Consider the following 13,763-nt stretch of genomic DNA (forward strand, 5'->3'; position numbering starts at 1 on the left):
TGACACTGTGTGTTAACCGTATTTAGCTTGTATCAACAGTTGTAACAGACTAAGCCACCTGAGACACTGCATTGAATAATTGTTCCTGTCTTAATGATTTCAGCTGACTGGTTTCAGCTCAGATGTTCTGCTTTTTCCTTTCAGTAGATCAAAGCAGCTCTTTCTGCTTCCATTTTAATGGCAAGAAGAAGAAGAAGAAGAAGAAGAAGAAGAAGACTGCTTCAGCGAAGTGGCGTTCATGGTCTCAGTGAACAGTCATGGCCACACACTGCATGTGGTTTTAAAAGCAACATGTCTGTTCACCACAACAGTCGAGATGTGTAATATTAGTGCAGCTACGGTTTGTTCTTGAACATCAGTTCTGTTTTCTACTTTGATCACTTAGACCAAAAAAGTGTTGTTTTCAGATTCTTTCTTTTAAATCTATAAAGCACCTGCTCATTTTTTATTACAATTAGTTTCACATAAATGTTAGTGTTTCCTTTATAATCTTTTAATGCTTACACTACACTGTACATGTCTACATTAGAGACATTTCTGTTACCTGTTTCTGTTGACTCAGAGTTGTGAAATGTTCTTTTATTTGATGCACAATATGAAGTTCATAATTTTCTTACAAATAAAACTCTAATGACAAACATGAACAGCTGTGCTTATTTCTGAGACATGAGTTTTTGTATGTTTTGATATTTAGACAGTGTGCATTTGTAGGCTGAAACTGTAATGGTGAACCTGAGGTGATGGTCAACAGAAGGCAAATATATATCAATATAAAACAATATTGAAGTAATGTCTTTACCCTCTGCAGCGTGTGGACGCTGTGCACACAATCACCTTATTTACTGTAGTAAACATGCACCGCTAGCTCACGTGACTGACTGTCTCTATGGTTACATCGTATATTATTAGCTATGTAAACAGCTTCCATAGATACCGCCATAGCTCTCTGCAGCTGTAACACTGTCACACTTTGCAAATCATTTCACGTTTTTGATAGTTATGAAGACAGAATATGTTTTTAAGGTCATGCTAGGCGGTTGCTATGGTGGTTGCTGTGGACTTGGGTGGACCGCGTCCGATTCCTGTTATTAGCTGTCCGCCGTAGGAAGGCTGCGTTCCATTTACAAGTAGTGACAGTCTGCCGTAACTCGAACTCAAACCCCGCTTTGTTCTTTAATTATAGGCCTTTTATAGCCGTTCATGACACGCACACACACACATAAAGCACTTTGCCTCACCATGAGAATGCAACTTTACCTAACCTAACCTTTAAAGTATCTGATATAGGATAGAAAAATGAAGCAACCAGAGATTTAATGATGAAGACTCTGGGTTCTGTAGTGACCTGAATGACTCTTTGCATATAATTTATTGAAGAGGACTTTAGAATGCACTTTACATTTAGACTGTTGCTGTTTCATTTTTTACATTGTTGCCGTGTTATGTCATGAATAAGGTTCACCTGCTGGGGGTTTGATGGATCAGCTGGACAATACAGTCAAAGACAGACTTCATTCATCATATGCAAGAATCCTAGTTGGATTTTTGTTTTCACTCATGTTTTTGAACCAAATATTGAAAACAATTCTGACAGACTGGATACCTGGCCAGGTGTACATTACCTTTCACTCAAGCATCCCAGGACAGAGCCCTGCCCCACCATGAGTCTGGGTGGATACGTGGTTATAATATAAAAGGACCGATACTGAATATGAATATTTCATGAAAATTGAATTATAATACAAATTAGTAATAAGGGTTTCTCTGCGCCCTTATCTACCCCATACTCAAAGAGCTGCGGGCAGAGAGGGTGACAGGAGAGGATGGCACTGAAGAGAAGATGCTCGGTTTCTGGAGTCTCCTGGTCCTGTCAGTATTAGTAGGATGCATCTGCTGTGTCTTCTCGTGGATGCTCACCTACCTTGACTCGTTCCAGCCTGGTATGGATTTCCCAACACTGCGGACAGTGGCCCACGTCAGAGACGTTTAATATTGATTACATATGTCTGAATTGCTAACTGTAACCCTACCCCTAGCTCAACAGACCACAATGCTCTGGACTGTCAGTATTATTACATGCTGTGAACATAAGTAGCTTTGATCACAGTTTATGTTGTAAAAGAGAAGGAATATTGACAAAAAGATCAACATTGTGATATTATTTGTTCCAAACTGACCAGAAACATGCTTGTCATACTCTCACAGCAAAGAATCAGACTCACTGTGCATGATGGCTCAGGCCAATGATGTCTGTTAGATTGTCAGTTGTTTAGTGCTTCTGTACAGTTAGGGTCACCATCTCTATTTCAGAATAATTAATATGTGGAAAACACTAAAAGTTGATTGTCTTCCAATATTCTAACATAATTAAAAAACTGTATGTTTGTAAGTACATATTGTTACAGTCCTAATGCCAATATGATTCTTCATAACTCCTGCTTTGAAATACTGAACTTTAAAATTTACCTGATGAAAGATAATTTACAGTGGCACTCTGTCAGGATAATTCTGACTATAAGATCACTCTATTAATCTGAATCCTTCTGAAATGTGCTGTGAATGAATGCTGATGCAACTCACTGTGGGAAAGCTGTTAATAAAATGAATCTGTGACACATGCAACACATTCACAGAGGAAGAGGACACAAAGGGAGGACACGCAGAGGCTGTGTTAAAGTCAGAAATCCAAATCTTTAGTCAAAAACAGGCGGCGGTTACAAACAGGAAGACAAGCAATCCATCAAACAGTCTACAGGGTCAAACATACAGAGAATTCAAACAGCAGTAAAAAAATAACTGGACACTGAAAAACTTAAAGCAATGTGAGACGCAATAAAAGGAAGCAGCGCAGTATATTGACTGAATTATCATCAATTACAAAAGAGAAAAAGAGAAAGGGAGAAAAACTATGATTTCTAAGAAAATAAACCTTGATGGAAACATACAGAATGTAAACTGTGTGAGTTTGGTGAACTTTGTTAGTAACAAATGAGAAAAAAAAAAAGAGAGACAAAAACTCAGTATTCATTACATTACATTACATTAGAAAGCATCTAAACATTCTGGTCATGGATTTTTACAGTCTTAGTTCCGCTCGCTGTCATCATTATAATCATCATGATCAATGGCGAGGTCCTGAGGTAGGCGGGGCTGTCTCTGGTGCTGTCACCATGAAGGTACAGCATCTGGCACGTGTTGCTGAAACATCCCAGTACACTGGTGTAGTTTCCTCTCCAGCTGTTTGACATTTGACACTTCAACATTAAGGGGAAGAAGAAGAAGAAACAGTGTTAGGTCAGGTGACCATAAGGTTTCTAAAGTAACTGACAGGAAGTAACCAGGCCGTTAGAAATGGATGGCAGAAGTGGCGCAGCTGCCCCTCTGTTGGTCTTCCTTGGTCTCTTGTGTTCTGAGGGCCTCTGGATGTCTGGAGTTTTGATCTCCTCCATACCTGCTTCATGCCCTGGTGGACGGGGCTGTGGCTCCCCACACCCTCTAGCACATAGGTGTCAAACTCTGGCCCGCAGCCTAATTACATTTGGCCCGCAAAGCCATACCAAATTACTATTAGAGCTGACCTACTGGTATTATACAGCTAATATATATAGTTTAGTATTAAGCTTTGCTTGTTCCATATTCAGTTTTTCAGCAAAACTTGTTTGAGTCTATAAGAAAAGATTCATTCTCATATCTGGAGGAAGATTTTTTTTTTATATTAATGTTAGCCCGCGACTTTGTTCCAGTTTTGAATTTTGGCCCACTGTGTATTTGAGTTTGACACCCCTGCTCTAGCAGATCATTACATGAAGGAACCTTTTAAAACAAGCGCGCTCACGCTCACAGGTGTACACACGGGTGCTCACACACACAAACTACACCCTTTTTGGCTCCTACCTCAAAGCACACTGTGCGCTGTCGATATTATGTGCTGCACAATAATGTTTAATATTTAGTATTTACTGTTATATTCCCATATATCATCGTGATGTTGTTTATTGTATTGCTCTCGTTTTCTTCTGCTTGTTTTCTTTTTTCTTTCTCAACAGGTGATCCAGGTGATTGATAGATGTATTTTTTTTTTGTCTGCTTATTTAATTGGGTTTTGTTTTTTTGCCCTTTATCCCCGTCCCTCTTCTCCGCTGTTTTTCCCCCTCTTCCTTTCTCCCTTTTCTTTTCCTCATTCAAGTCTGTCCCGTATCTAGCAAGTGAAAATAAAAAATAAATAAAATAAACAATAAAAGGTATATCAAATAGACCATTACGGCAAGGCTGGGATGGTCAATTTGGTAAAGTAAATCCGTTGGGCATCTTTCTTCACCTTTAGACAATAATTCTGATGGCAAAAGAACCAAACGGGACAGGCAAAAAAAAGAAAAAAAAAGAAAAGAAATGGATGGCATGTGTTTAGAGGTACTGTAGTTGGATAACTGTACTTACCAAAAGCAGCAGCACACAGATGAAGGATCAGATGCTGAATGTTGCAGGAACATGCTCATGTGTGGTGATCATTCAATGCTGCTCCGGCAGGTTAGACAGTCCAAGACTGATATGCTGCCCATCTGAGAGTTTGAAAACACACATGCAAAGATTTATTTTGTATTACAGTCAAAGTTGGATGTTCATTTCTGTCCTTTAAAATGTTTGTGTATTTGAAAGCACTAACATTTAAGGATGACTTGGATCGTCTCCTTTAAAGGGGAGACAAGTGTATCCACTGATCTACGTCACTTTACCTGGATGATGACTCCTCTCCCCCTCACTCAGAAACACTCCTAATATAACCAAGCAAATAAATAATATTGAAGATTTACTTACATCATTACAAAAACAGGAAAAACATCTCCCTTTGATTCTATTTCTCCATTCCTGCTGAACATCAGGCAACAAATATCTCAATAAATCACAGTAAAATGTAAAGCACATATTTTCTCTGCTTTGTCAAACCTCTGCAGAGCCTCTGTCAAGAAAAACATATCTGTAAGCATAAAACAAATATACATTTCATAACACGTCACTGGACAAACCTCGCTCAGTTGATTTCCTCTGTGCAGTGCAGACGAACATCAGTCAGCAAGTCAAGGTGGTGAGATGGACTGGTGTCCTTTGTGACTCTGCTGGTTCTTCTGAGGAAACACCACCGTCTCTCCACACCGTCACCATCTGTGAGCACAAACTGCCGCTCTGCCAGCATGTAGGAAATCACATATCACACACACAAGGGTGAGGAAACATTAGAGCTCAACTTTGGATACTTTAGATCTAAACAGATCAAACTAGCTCTTAGCTTCAACAATCAGTGAACAGACAAACAATGATACCATACTGATTCTGTATGAATACAATATGGTATTTTCAATACAGGTGTCAAATTAATTCATTAAAACTAATACAGATATATGTATATATTTTTTTTGATAAATTAGTTTGCTAAATTATAAGAATATATATATATATTTTCATTTAACAATTGCAACTGACAGAAATTAAATATTGAACAAAAATATATTGTCACATTCTGAGCATGCTCAGCATGCTGACAGACTTAAAGTTGCTACAGATTTTAAGAAGTGATAATTATAGGGAAGAAACTTCTCTTTTTCATCCGTTTAATCAAACATTTGATGCCTTAGATGTCTCAGTCCTATAGCGTTCTGCAACTACAACTAACCTGAGGCTTGGATTTGGCTGCAGGTGCCCCTGTACATCCTTCTCAGCAGCACACATGTGGGTACCATTTAATCACACTTCTTCCTGAGCTTTGCTTCATCACAAGACCAAAGGTGGCATCCTGTGTCACAGTCTTATCATCATCCATAAGGAACATTTGAAGAAACATCATGGAGAAGAAACATTTACGCGCCTCCTGGTTTTGTTTTCTGATCCTGCAAAAAGACTGAGGACAACAAAGCCCAGAGAACACGAGATACACAACATCCAACATTCAGACTCAATGAAGAGCACCAGGTTGGTTCAGTTATAGTAGATATAAGCATACTTCACATTACTGGGTATGAATAATAATGAGGAGGCAAACTTTGAAGATGCAGAGCATGATGTCCCATCATCAGACTGTAAACAAACATCCACCAGGCTTCTTTGTTGGCAAAATTGATGATTCTCCTATCAGGGATCAGTAGAGTGTATTAACCTGTGGTATAAGCAGCAGTCACTGAAATATTACTGTTTCAGATAAGAAATCTAGCACATAAAAGCCAGGGTGGGAGGGATCTCTGCAAACTGACTTACCTCTGCAAGTGTGAAGCTCAACAAAAATCTGACTCTCCAGTCACAGACAAACAAAAACCTCCAGCTGGGAGATAGAAAACGCTGTCTGGGTCTTGCTGGATGTTGCTGGTCAGAGTCCACACATTAGCAGAGTGCTTCTTGGTCCCACTGACCCATGTGGACAGTGACTGTGGAGAACTGTTCTGGAAAACAGAAAAGAGAATTAAAATAACAAAAAGCCAAACAGGATTTCCACAAAGACTATCTTGGAATCAGCAATAAAAAAAAAACACTGGTTCATATTTCAATTAAATATGAACAGGTTCCTTAAATGTAAGCAGTTCAGACCTGATTTAATTTAATTTCCTTCACACAGCACATTTGTCCAGGCTGACAGGTAAACGTAGAATTAATCTCAGGTAACATGACTCATAGTAGAGATTCAGTAAGAAAGATTGCTAGCTCTGATATTATTACTACACAATCCAAGGACACACCAACAGCTCAGATTTCTAGAACTATTTAAACAAATGTCTTCTGAATATTCAATTCAGGTTCACAGTGGGAGGGTGGGGGGGTGTCGTGGAATTTTTTAAATAAAGTCTGCAACACAGAAAGAGCTGTGATCAAGCTATTTATTACTGCGCACAGGAGAGCCAACACACATCAAACATCACAGTTCAGTCATGTCAGCTCTGCCACTTCACGTGTCTCGCTATGAAACCTAACGGATCAATGGTTATGCTGTTTTGTGCCCTTGGCGTTATCAGCACCTGTAAAGGGAGTTGTTTTCTCAAACTGCTGAAGTAAGTTCATCTAGTTTTAGAAACTTTCACTGAACAGTCTATAACAGTGTCACAACTAAGCATATGCATAAGCACTTAAATACTTTAAATGAGAATAACAGAAAATTTCTATTACAGGAGCTAGAGCCTGTCCCAGTAGTCATAGGTAGAGCACACCTGGACAGGTCACCAGTCTGTCAGAGGACTAACACAGATGCAGCCTGACTCAATCCTAAATGTTCAGAGACACACAGAGACACAGAGGTACCGTTTAAAGTTTAGTGTTAACTTGAGTCACTGATCATTTGCAGTATTACAGAGTCTGGCAGTCTTTGCATGATGTCCACGTCACTGTACGTTTCTAGCTGACTCTCAGGTGTGACAGGTGTGCCAGCAGGAAAGAGTAATAATAACCTGCATCCTGAGGTTTGTCATGCAGGATTAAAGGAGCCAGGCTTTGTTCACACAGCTAGGATTGTATTTTACACTGACCCTGGGTCAGTATAAGTATCATACAGTTTAAACGAAGCACTGAAACTTGCACATATTTATTACAGATGCACTGAAGCTAATTGAGATATTTGCTGTCAATCTGTGGCTGCGATTAAACACTTTACTGGAAACTTTATTAACCAGTAACTTCATCAGTCATGACAGAAGCTAATATTTCTGCGCTAACATCGTTTAAACAGTAACAGCTTTCCTCCAATATAAGCTAACGTTTACACTGTAACTTTAAGCTAGCACCATAAAGACGGTAAAACACGTAATAATATCTACAAATGCATCTTAAAGCTGTTATATTAGCACTCGGTGTATTACTAACATAACCACATTAACATTATTGACACTCGCTGACTTTTAATAGTCATTCTATAAATGCTGTCCGTTTAAATGGTCTTACCTGTAAACACTGCATATCCACCGGATTCCAGCCAGAGTGGATTCTGGAGTCTTCCCACGCTCCTGTTAGTGATCCTCCATCTGGATGGATGATAACAACCTTCTGAACAATCTAGAAGGAGATGGTCCATATCTATGGGACTGATTTGTGCTAATAACGCCCATTGTATGGACTGATAACAGCCGAAGCGGGTGAATAAAGTCACCCAGTCGCTAGCTGTGCCATTACCCAGCATGTGTGTGTGTGTGTGTGTGTGTGTGAGAGAGAGAGAGAGAGAGAGAGAGAGAGGGAGAGAGATCAAAGGCGTGCGTTTATGTTTTTTCTTGATCAAGAGTGAGCCTCCTCTCTCTTATTGGCTGTATGGTATAGCATGTTTATTCAGGTGCACCTTTGAAGTCTATGAGAATACTTTGCAGCCTGGTCTGAGTGGTCATTTCTGCACAGACACAATGAAGCGTGCACTCAGTTTAGAGGAGGCTGTTGCTGCAGTTTTGCACTCTTCAGAAAGTGAAAACGATACCACAAGCAGTGGAAATACTTCTGACAGCGAAGAAGAATTTTTGCCAGGCACCGAGGAGCTTTGCAGCTCGTGTGAGGAGGAGGAGGAGGAGAAGGAGGAAGAAGAGCAGGAGGAAGAGACAAGACTGGAGGATGGCCAGTGGAGATCTAAAAATGGAGAAATCATGTGGCAACCCACACATGAAGAGGTCCTGCCATTTTTTCCTCCTCCCATTTTAACCCCAGGACCAACCCATTATGCAATTCGTAGGATCAGCAGCCCTGTGAGCACTTTCCATCTTTTTTTTGCAGAGGACATTATGCAGCTAATCCTGCATTTCACCAACCTGCAGGGCAACAGGTCAGTAAAAGACTGGAAGGACATAGATGAGGAGGGGTTGCAGGCTTACATGGGGCTTGTGATGCTGGCTGGCCTGTACAGGTCTCAACATGAAACGACAACAAGTCTGTGGGATGGGGAGACAGGGCTCTTCTGTTTCCTGCTACCATGTCAAAAAAAAGATTTGAGCAAATTAATCGGGCAGTAAGATTCGATGATCGTCTATCCCGTCCAGGTCGCTACAGGGGGGACAAGGCTGTGGTTTCCTACATCCCCAAGCAAAGAAAAAATGTTGTCTTATTGAGCACCAGGCACCGTGAGCTACAAGTCCAGGACTCTGGGAAGAGAAAGCCCCACATCATCCTGGATTATAACAAATGCAAAGGGGCTGTGGATCATCTGGACCAGGTAAGCACAATTATAAGTCATTTATTTGCCAAATTGTTTACCGTTTCTCATTGTTATAACTGATAAAGTCAGATAATGTGATTATGATAGTTTTGATATGAGATGATAGTTTTAGACTATGATAGTTTTGATAGTTACAGTAAGGAGGGGGGGGGGTATAGTTTGACGCCCACAGGCAGGAAGAATCTCTTGCTTATGGCTGTATAAATCTATTCATGTCACCTGATCATTTCTTTTTGTTTTGCAGGTTTGTGGAAACTACTCCTGCCGTAGGAGGACACGTAGGTGGCCCATGTGTCTGTTCTAACACATGATCGAGGTAAGCTGCTATAATGCTTTCATTCAAGACAGCTGTAACGTTTGATAGAAGACGGACATACACATATTTATGGCTTTATCTTATAAAATTCGATATCCCCGTGTTGAGCAAACAGGTTTTGCTGCTGTTTGAGCTAAGATTTTCAAGTTATTCACATAATGAAAACCTATACTTTGTGTCGGGCGAGAACTCCATTCAAATGCATGTAATAGCGAGAAACGCACTAACGTGGTGAAATAAAGCGTTTTTCCATCAACTACATGGAGATAGCTGTAACTTTTGATAGAAGACTCAGATATACGTATTTACAGCTTTGCCTTATAGAATTCAGCATCTCCGTGCTGGGGAAATAGGTTTTGCAGCTGTTTGAGCTAAGATTTTCAAGTTATTCACAAAATGAAAACCTATACTTTGTGTCGGGCGAGAACTCCATTCAAATGCATGAAATAGCGAGAAACGCACTGGCTTGGCGAAATAAAGCGTTTTTGTACAACTTCATAAACATAGCTATAACTTTTGATAGAAGACTCAGATATACGTATTTACAGCTTTGCCTTATAGAATTCAGCATCTCCGTGCTGGGGAAATAGGTTTTGCAGCTGTTTGAGCTAAGATTTTCAAGTTATTCACAAAATGAAAACCTATACTTTGTGTCGGGCGAGAACTCCATTCAAAATGCATGAAATAGGAAGAAACGCACTGTCTTGGTGAAATAAAGCGTTTTTGTACAACTTCATAAACATAGTCACAACTTTTGATAGAAGACTCAGATATACGTATTTACAGCTTTGCCTTATAGAATTCAGCATCTCCGTGCTGGGGAAATAGGATTTGCAGCTGTTTGAGCTAAGATTTTCAAGTTATTCACAAAATGAAAACCTATACTTTGTGTCGGGCGAGAACTCCATTCAAATGCATGTATCAGTGAGAAAGGCACTGTCTTGGCGAAATAAAGCGTTTTTGTACAACTTCATAAACATAGTCACAACTTTTGATAGAAGACTCAGATATACGTATTTACAGCTTTGCCTTATAGAATTCAGCATCTCCGTGCTGGGGAAATAGGATTTGCAGCTGTTTGAGCTAAGATTTTCAAGTTATTCACAAAATGAAAACCTATACTTTGTGTCGGGCGAGAACTCCATTCAACTGCATGAAATAGCGAGAAACGCGCTGTCTTGGCGAAATAAAGCGTTTTTGTACAACTTCATAAACATAACCATAACTTTTGATAGAAGACTCAGACACACATAAATATGGCTTTGCCTTATAGAATTCAGCATCTCCGTGTTGGGGAAATAGGTTTTGCAGCTGTTTGAGCCAAGATTTTCAAGTTATTCACAAAATGAAAACCTGTACTTTGTGTCGGGCGAGAACTCCATTCAAATGCATGTATCAGTGAGAAAGGCACTGTCTTGGCGAAATAAAGCGTTTTTGTACAACTTCATAAACATAGCCATAACTTTTTTTAGAAGACTCAGACAGACATAAATATGGTTTTGCCTTATAGAATTCAGCATCTCCGTGCTGGGGAAATAGGTTTTGCAGCTCTTTGAGCTAAGATTTTCAAGTTATTCACAAAATGAAAACCTATACTTTGTGTCGGGCGAGAACTCCATTCAAATGCATGAAATAGCGAGAAACGCACTGTCTTGGCGAAATAAAGCGTTTTTGTACAACTTCATAAACATAGCTATAACTTTTGATAGAAGACTCAGACACACATAAATACGGCTTTGCCTTATAGAATTCAGCATCTCCGTGCTGGGGAAATAGGTTTTGCAGCTGTTTGAGCTAAGATTTTCAAGTTATTCACAAAATGAAAACCTATACTTTGTGTCGGGCGAGAACTCCATTCAAATGCATGAAATAGCGAGAAACGCACTGTCTTGGCGAAATAAAGCGTTTTTGTACAACTTCATAAACATAGCTATAACTTTTGTTAGAAGACTCAGATATACGTATTTACAGCTTTGCCTTATAGAATTCAGCATCTCCGTGCTGGGGAAATAGGTTTTGCAGCTGTTTGAGCTAAGATTTTCAAGTTATTCACAAAATGAAAACCTATACTTTGTGTCGGGCGAGAACTCCATTCAAATGCATGTAATAGCGAGAAACGCGCTGTCTTGGCGAAATAAAGCGTTTTTGTACAACTTCATAAACATAGCTATAACTTTTGATAGAAGACTCAGATATACGTATTTACAGCTTTGCCTTATAGAATTCAGCATCTCCGTGCTGGGGAAATAGGTTTTGCAGCTGTTTGAGCTAAGATTTTCAAGTTATTCACAAAATGAAAACCTATACTTTGTGTCGGGCGAGAACTCCATTCAAATGCATGTAATAGCGAGAAACGCACTGACTCGGCGAAATAAAGCGTTTTTGTACAACTTCATAAACATAGCTATAACTTTTGATAGAAGACTCAGATATACGTATTTACAGCTTTGCCTTATAGAATTCAGCATCTCCGTGCTGGGGAAATAGGTTTTGCAGCTGTTTGAGCTAAGATTTTCAAGTTATTCACAAAATGAAAACCTATACTTTGTGTCGGGCGAGAACTCCATTCAAATGCATGAAATAGCGAGAAACGCACTGTCTTGGCGAAATAAAGCGTTTTTGTACAACTTCATAAACATAACCATAACTTTTGATAGAAGACTCAGACACACATAAATACGGCTTTGCCTTATAGAATTCAGCATCTCCGTGCTGGGGAAATAGGTTTTGCAGCTGTTTGAGCTAAGATTGTCAAGTTATTCACAAAATGAAAACCTGTACTTTGTTTTGGGCGAGAACTCCATTCAAATGCATGAAATAGCGAGAAACGCACTAACGTGTTGAAATAAAGCGTTTTTCCATCAACTACATGGAGATAGCTGTAACTTTTGATAGAAGACTCAGACACACATAAATACGGCTTTGCCTTATAGAATTCAGCATCTCCGTGCTGGGGAAATAGGTTTTGCAGCTGTTTGAGCTAAGATTTTCAAGTTATTCACAAAATGAAAACCTATACTTTGTGTCGGGCGAGAACTCCATTCAAATGCATGAAATAGCGAGAAACGCACTGTCTTGGCGAAATAAAGCCTTTTTGTACAACTTCATAAACATAGCTATAACTTTTGATAGAAGACTCAGACACACATAAATACGGCTTTGCCTTATAGAATTCAGCATCTCCGTGCTGGGGAAATAGGTTTTGCAGCTGTTTGAGCTAAGATTGTCAAGTTATTCATAAAATGAAAACCTATACTTTGTGTCTGGCGAGAACTCCATTCAAATGCATGAAATAGCGAGAAACGCACTGACTCGGCGAAATAAAGCGTTTTTGTACAACTTCATAAACATAGCCATAACTTTTGATAGAAGACTCAGATATACGTATTTACAGCTTTGCCTTATAGAATTCAGCATCTCCGTGCTGGGGAAATAGGTTTTGCAGCTGTTTGAGCTAAGATTTTCAAGTTATTCACAAAATGAAAACCTATACTTTGTGTCGGGCGAGAACTCCATTCAAATGCATGTAATAGCGAGAAACGCACTAACGTGGTGAAATAAAGCGTTTTTCCATCAACTACATATAGATAGCTGTAACTTTTGATAGAAGACTCAGACACACATATATATGGATTTGCCTTATAGAATTCCGCATCTCCGTGCTGGGGAAATAGGTTTTGCAGCTGTTTGAGCTAAGATTTTCAAGTTATTCACAAAATGAAAACCTATACTTTGTGTCGGGCGAGAACTCCATTCAAATGCATGAAATAGCGAGAAACGCACTGACTTGGCGAAATAAAGCGTTTTTGTACAACTTCATAAACATAGCTATAACTTTTGATAGAAGACTCAGATATACGTATTTACAGCTTTGCCTTATAGAATTCAGCATCTCCGTGCTGGGGAAATAGGTTTTGCAGCTGTTTGAGCTAAGATTTTCAAGTTATTCACAAAATGAAAACCTATACTTTGTGTCGGGCGAGAACTCCATTCAAATGCATGAAATAGCGAGAAACGCACTGACTTGGCGAAATAAAGCGTTTTTGTACAACTTCATAAACATAGCTGTAACTTTTGATAGAAGACTCAGACACACATAAATACGGCTTTGCCTTATAGAATTCAGCATCTCCGTGCTGGGGAAATAGGTTTTGCAGCTGTTTGAGCTAAGATTTTCAAGTTATTCACAAAATGAAAACCTATACTTTCTGTCGGGCGAGAACTCCATTCAAATGCATGAAATAGCGAGAAAAGCACTGTCTTGGCGAAATAAAGCGTTTTTGT

At 39.4% G+C, this 13,763-nt stretch overlaps 2 long non-coding RNA genes across 4 annotated transcripts in view; one reads left to right on the top strand and one right to left on the bottom strand.

Moving 5' to 3' along the window:
- Positions 1 to 2,671: 2,671 nt before the first annotated feature.
- LOC146365199 (uncharacterized) lies at positions 2,672 to 8,219 on the bottom strand. Of its 2 annotated transcripts, none has more exons than XR_014798723.1 (6): positions 7,915 to 8,219; positions 5,669 to 6,428; positions 5,025 to 5,181; positions 4,734 to 4,772; positions 4,438 to 4,559; positions 2,672 to 3,254 (listed from the first exon to the last, which is right to left on the bottom strand). It is a non-coding gene; the product is annotated as an uncharacterized LOC146365199 (long non-coding RNA). The 2 variants fall into 2 exon arrangements; XR_014798722.1 differs by having other exon boundaries at positions 4,664 to 4,772.
- A 15-nt stretch (positions 8,220 to 8,234) lies between these two features.
- The window catches only part of LOC146365200 (uncharacterized), a 105,999-nt gene continuing 100,470 nt past the window's right edge, over positions 8,235 to 13,763 (top strand). Inside the window, exons 1-3 of one of the 2 annotated variants that reach the window (XR_014798721.1) lie at positions 8,235 to 8,773; positions 8,988 to 9,160; positions 9,408 to 9,479. This is a non-coding gene — a long non-coding RNA (uncharacterized LOC146365200). The remainder of the gene's footprint in view (positions 8,774 to 8,987; positions 9,161 to 9,407; positions 9,480 to 13,763) is intronic. The other variant, XR_014798720.1, reaches the window with a different exon arrangement.

The sequence above is a fragment of the Perissodus microlepis genome, chromosome 19 (assembly GCF_051167445.1).
Source record: "Perissodus microlepis isolate ML-2025 ecotype Zambia chromosome 19, ASM5116744v1, whole genome shotgun sequence".
In the NCBI taxonomy this organism is placed as follows: Eukaryota; Metazoa; Chordata; class Actinopteri; order Cichliformes; family Cichlidae; genus Perissodus; species Perissodus microlepis.